Raw genomic sequence first — 6000 nt, 5'->3', positions numbered from 1 at the left:
TAAAAATTGATCTATTATTATGAATTCGTGTATCATTTAAAACAAGAATAAAACAATATATAAAAAACAGTCAGTGTAAAAGAGTGGCTATATCTAATTCTAAATTTAAGCCATCTTTCTTAAAAGTCTGAAACTTGTATATCCATTCAGTTTCTTTTTTTGTTAAAAATTCTTTTACATCTCCACATTTACATCGGTGTCTAATTATTCACTCAAGTCTATTACCTTGATTTCCTTTTCTGCCTAATTTCTTCTATGGGCTCCCTGCTGGTTGGAGGATACTCCTGCGAACAAAAACAACCAAGCAATTAACATATTTTATATATTATGCTTTTTTTCGTTTTTCTAAAAAAACATTTCGTTTGATTTACTTTATATACTTACCGACCACGACGAGACGAAATGAGGAGTTCCATGTCGTTTTTCCTTCGTTTGATACGGTGGATCTTTTGGGTTAAAGACACCTAAAAAAGACAATAAACATTTCAATAAAGTAAAGAGAAAAAGAAAAAAAAGAGAAAAAAAGAGAAAAAAGAGGATACGTGATGACGCAAATAGAAGAAGACGGCAAAGCGGGACTTTTAAAAACCGGGAATCCACGGACGAAACACACATTGACTTTGCAAAATTCTCCTGAGGAAGCCGACGCCATAGTCGGCGAAACGCGTTGAGAGACTTTTAAGAAACTTTTATACATATCATCGACCTTTCGGATTTTATTGAAAAGGACACCCTTCCATTGCTTTTATGCATGACAATTTGGTTATGCATATACGCTTGTGAGTTTTTTACCTTTATTTTATAATAAATATATCAACGTTTATTTGCACTATTTTTTTATTTTTTTTTACTATCAGGGCATAAGATGCCCAACATTCCAGTTACTGTCTCCTGCAGACTGGAATTCCTTTTGACTTTTAACTAGATTATATTATTCACAAATCCATTACAGATGTCAGTCCTATTCCCCCGACGGCCGTGCAAACCAGTACCAATGTACTACAATGCATCACCTTATTACATCACAACCTCTCGCCGTTGCACATTAGACCAACAGCTTGCAATCGCCAAACAGAGTTAACAGGACTCATCGGTGGCATTTAGCCTTAATCTCGACCCAAATGTCGTGCATAAAACAGGCATATTAAGGGCCGGGGTTTTGGATTTAGTGGCCTTTTGATCTTTGTACACGGAAAAAACATTTAATAGAAGCATTATGTTTTTCATTTACATTTAATTGTTACTGGCTTTAAAAGGGGGACTGTCCCTTTAATACCGTTCAATAGTTTCGGGTCACTCAGCTGTTTTCATGGAAAACAAGGACATTTCTGGCTGTTAACAGAATTGCCAAAACACATCCATTTAGGGGCGCGCGTGTCGATTCAGGGAGGAAAAAGGAAAAAAACTGGCTGGTGTAGCTTGTAATTACAAGTGTGATGTGTGATTTATCAGTCACTGGTAAGTATCGCACTCACAAGTAATCTGTGATATTCAAACTCTTTGGATCGGAACGTAGTGATAGAGAAAAGGGACAGGACTGAGGAGTATCTCACCCAAATATGATAGAATAAAACCAGATTGCACTTACAGAAAGGTGAGCGCGCTCAAACAGCCGTAAAGCTGATATATTCCAAGCCTGATGTTGCCTTTATCGCTCCTTGGTATCAACGATCTTCTATAATTACATGGTCGGGTTGACAACGGACACGAGTCAATCTAGTTGAAGCGACACTCCTGTGCCGGGGTGGGATGCGACGGGAATGCTTCCAGGTGGGGTGCAGGAGCGGCAAGTGAGGTTTGGGCTTTTTCATGCAGAGGATATGAGAAGAAAAAACAGGACTGTAAGGAGGTACAGAAAATCATTACACAGAATAATTTTCATTAATATTATATACTATTTATATCATTTTGGGTCTGCGGAGCTCTGAGAGGCAGCGGTAGCCCGAATAATGGGATTTCATGTTAATTTTAGTACTGACAGGTATTCAGGAGACAGCTACAGAGAAAAACAGGGTAAAATGCGTCTCTGGACTGTCAGCCTCGGCCAGAATACGTCACGGGCCGGCTTGGCATTAAGGAAAAGTGGGTTTTCTCTCATGCTCTTCTATGGGCTGAGTATTTACGGCAGTGGAACTAAAGCCTTAATATCTAAAAGTCCAATTCCTCATTTACCAAAAATGTCCCTCTAAGACGTTGTATGGTTTTCCGCAGGCCGTACGATGAAGGAGTTCGGGTGCTTCTAAAGCACATTGTCTAAAATAACAGAGACAGAACACATACAAACGGCGAATATGCAGCTGCTACGGACATATAAAGAAAACCAAAAAACAAACTGTTACTGTAATACTAGTAAAGCATTTTTAATGCCACGACGAACAGGAGATTAAAAGAATTTAGGTCGGAAAATTGGGACTGCAAAGAAAAGAGGCAAATCGGTAAAATATAAGGCAACGGGATTTATGGGTTTTTCACGCAGGAGGGAAAACATTTATACGCAGCATTTAAATTCAGCACACATCAACACCCTGGTCATGTTACATGATAGATACAATAGCGCCCCATCAATAAATTAAAAGAAATAAACCAGAGTGTTTACGTCCATAAAGCAGTAGCACGGAATTCTCACAGTGCGGGTGAGTGAACTGTGACATCATACACGTCTGTGACATTAACACCACTGTAAAGCCGTAGAGCGCTCACCTGCTTGCTCAGTGTAGTTGGGCGCTCGGCACTGGTAAGCAGCTATTCGTAGCGGGCTTGAAGTGTTGTTACCAACGACATCAGAGATTGAGGAGATTTAAAAGGAGAACCTTTTAAAAGGAGAGCTATGGAGGACTGTTGTCTACTCCATGGACTGAGGTGGATTGGAAGGAGATGCTGCCCCAGAAAAGTGCAGAAGTTTTTCAAACGACTGAAAACAGCTTCCGCCGACACCGCTAAAAAGAATAAGGATCAGAACGAGGAGCACTTGGCCAGTAGAGACCCTGTCCTGAAAAGGAAGAAAGAGAGCAGCAGTACTGAGGAAGAAAGAGGGAGAGCGAGGAAGAGGAACAAATGTACTGCTAATGAGAGGGAGGAGAGCAGCCTGTGTCTGAGGGCAAAGCGGACTAAAAGACGCCCAAGAACCAGCACAGGCTTCTCCGAACAGAAGAAAAAGCGGTGTAGATCCAACAAGAAAAACATCCAGATTCTGGGGAAGCAGGAGAAAGAAGGTGCGGAGGAACATCTGGAGGAGCGCAGAAGGGGAATGGTTCCCATGAAAAGACGCAGAAGTGAGGTAGAAAGTGGTGTTATTGCGAAAAGATATAGGAGCCTTCTCCCCATGACGCCCTCAGGCTTCATCTTCCATTCAGTGCTGGGACAAGGGGCGTTTGGAAAAGTCATGTTGGCTTCTGTACCTAGAAGAGATTCTATGGTAGCGGTCAAAATCATCCGCAAGAAAGCCTTAAAGCCCCTGTACCTACTGAAGGAGAGGAGAATCCTGGAGATGGCTCGGGACAGCCAGTTCCTTTGCCATGGATATGCAGGCTTCCAAACACAGACCTGCGCCTTTTTCATGATGGAGTATATGGCTGGCGGGAGCCTCCAGTCATTTATGAAGAGGGTGGGCCGCCTCCCCGAGACCACAGCTGCATTTTATTCAGCCGAAATAATCTGTGGCATCCAGTTCCTCCACGCTCGCGGAGTTATACACCGAGACCTGAAGCCGGACAACATCTTGCTTGACGGAGAGGGCCATGCCAAGATCTGCGATTTCGGTATTGTCGCAGAAGGCATTTTTGGAGCAGCAGAGACGAAAGGACGCTGCGGAACATTCATGTACATGGCCCCCGAAATACATCTAAAGGAAGCATACGGTGTTGCCGTGGACTGGTGGTCGTTTGGGGTGATTCTTTTCCGCATGCTTAACGGAAGGTTACCGTTCTATCACGGTAAGTGCAAGAGGGCAGCGTTGGGTTCCATTGTAAATGGAAGCCCTCGGTACGGCAAAGACATCTCCGAAGATGCTACGGACATCCTGAAGCATCTTTTGATGAAAGATCCTCAGCATCGCCTCTGGATCACGGGGTGTATTAGGCGGCATCCATTCTTTCAGGACATTCATTGGGAGGATATAGAGAGCCGCAGTTCAACTCCCCCGTACCGGCCGACATCAACAGCAAATCTAAGCTTGAAGACACTTCAGGAGATTCCATCAGTTTTGTTGAGCACAGAGGACACGTCCTCTTCATCTTCATCTGACTCTTCCTCGTTATCGAGCAGCCAGAGTCTTTCTGGCTTTTCCTTTGTGACTCCAGACTGGATGGCCTGAAGGATGGACTAAGCCCTGGCCGAGTGTATGAAGAGTGTTTCCAAATAACAGCATAAAATCATAATAAATTCGAGAAACACCTACATTTTTTTTGTTATTGTTTAATTTGTATAACTACAGCTGCCATTATCCACAGATAGCTCTACATACATATGACCTCACAAGAGAGCTTCTGCTTCTATGACACCATAAGCAGATAGTATATTGTAATTTATGGAGACAGGAATGGCCCAAATAAAAGTACGTTTAAAGTCATTCCCTTAATGTGACCCCAAATCTAACTTCATTCACGTGATATCAGACCCCATAATTCTTCATTTCTAAAGGTTTTTTTATTTTTCCATAATTATCAAATTATGTATTTTAAAATGACTTCCCCTAATCAATGCTGTTCAGTCTTTGATTCCTTAGCATGTCCATCACATCCTTCCTCGTCAGCATCTCCTATTCCCAGGGCTGAGCCCGGTATCATCGGCCCTCGAGTGACGCATTTTGGGGGCCACATCCCTCCTATATGTATACATTTAACCCCTTGATGACAATTGCCGGTCCGGGCACGTCACGGAAAAACATGTCGTCTACGACAATTGATGTGCCAGGACCGGCACGTCTTTAAACGGGTGCAGAAAGCGATCTGCTTTCGCTTTCTGCACCCAAACGGTGTTGCTGTAATGCCTCTACGTCGAGGCATTCAGAAACGCCACTATCGGCACTAGGGGCCATCTCTGGCCCCTCCCCGGGGCGTCAACATCCGCCATTGTATGGTGGCGGACGCCCGTTTTAAAAGCGTTTAGGAGGCGATCAACGATCACCTCCTAAACTTAAATGGTGTCGCTGGAATGCCTCGATCAGGAGGCATCCAGCGACACCAAACACTTACCCCAGGATGGACTGTGACCGCTCCGGGAAAAAAAACAATAAAGATGAAAAAGTTCGCTAGATGGTCTCCAGACCCTCTAGAGAACTCTGGCTCCACTTGCAGGTTGAATACAGGTACTGCATTCAACCATGCAAGTCAATGGAGCCCAGCTTTCTAATCACAGTGTGATTAGTAAAATTAAATAAAAAATAAAATAAAATTAATAATAATTAGAAAAAAATAGTAAAAAAAACAGTAAAATGTAAAAATAATTTCCCACTGATGTCACTATCAGGGGAACCTTCAAGTTGAAAAAAAATGTAAAAAAAAATTTAAAAAAGGCAAAAAATAATAATATATATATAAAAAATATATTTTTGTGTGCAAGTTCTAAAATTAGCATATTAGCTTAAAACTATTCTCGCATGGAAAGAGTTAAAATACTGGCATATTAAATGCCCATGGGGTGTCTACTTTTAAAAAAATGTATGATTTGATGGGGTAAATTGAATTGGCCGGGTTCAACAATGTCCCAATTAACACGGGGGGAAGGATGGCCACGCATCTACCGTATTTGCTCGATTATAAGACGAGGTTTTTTTCAGAGCAAATGCTCTGAAAAATACCCCTCGTCTTATAATCGGGGTCGTCTTATAATCAGACCTCAAATAGGTCTGACTATGAGACGACTAAGATCCAGGTCCCCTGCAGGACCTCCTGTCTCTGTCCCCCCCCACTTACCGGTGCTTCTGAGTCCCCGGTGTGTAGCCGGGGCAGCATGTAGATGTCTTAGGCTGCAGCTGGAAGGAGGTGTGGCTAGTAGCGGGGG

The sequence above is a fragment of the Sceloporus occidentalis genome, unplaced genomic scaffold (genome assembly GCF_023333645.1).
Source record: "Sceloporus occidentalis isolate IW3139 unplaced genomic scaffold, rSceOcc1.0.p SCAF_48, whole genome shotgun sequence".
Classification (NCBI taxonomy): Eukaryota; Metazoa; Chordata; class Lepidosauria; order Squamata; family Phrynosomatidae; genus Sceloporus; species Sceloporus occidentalis.
Note: the sequence above shows the minus strand (reverse complement) of the source record.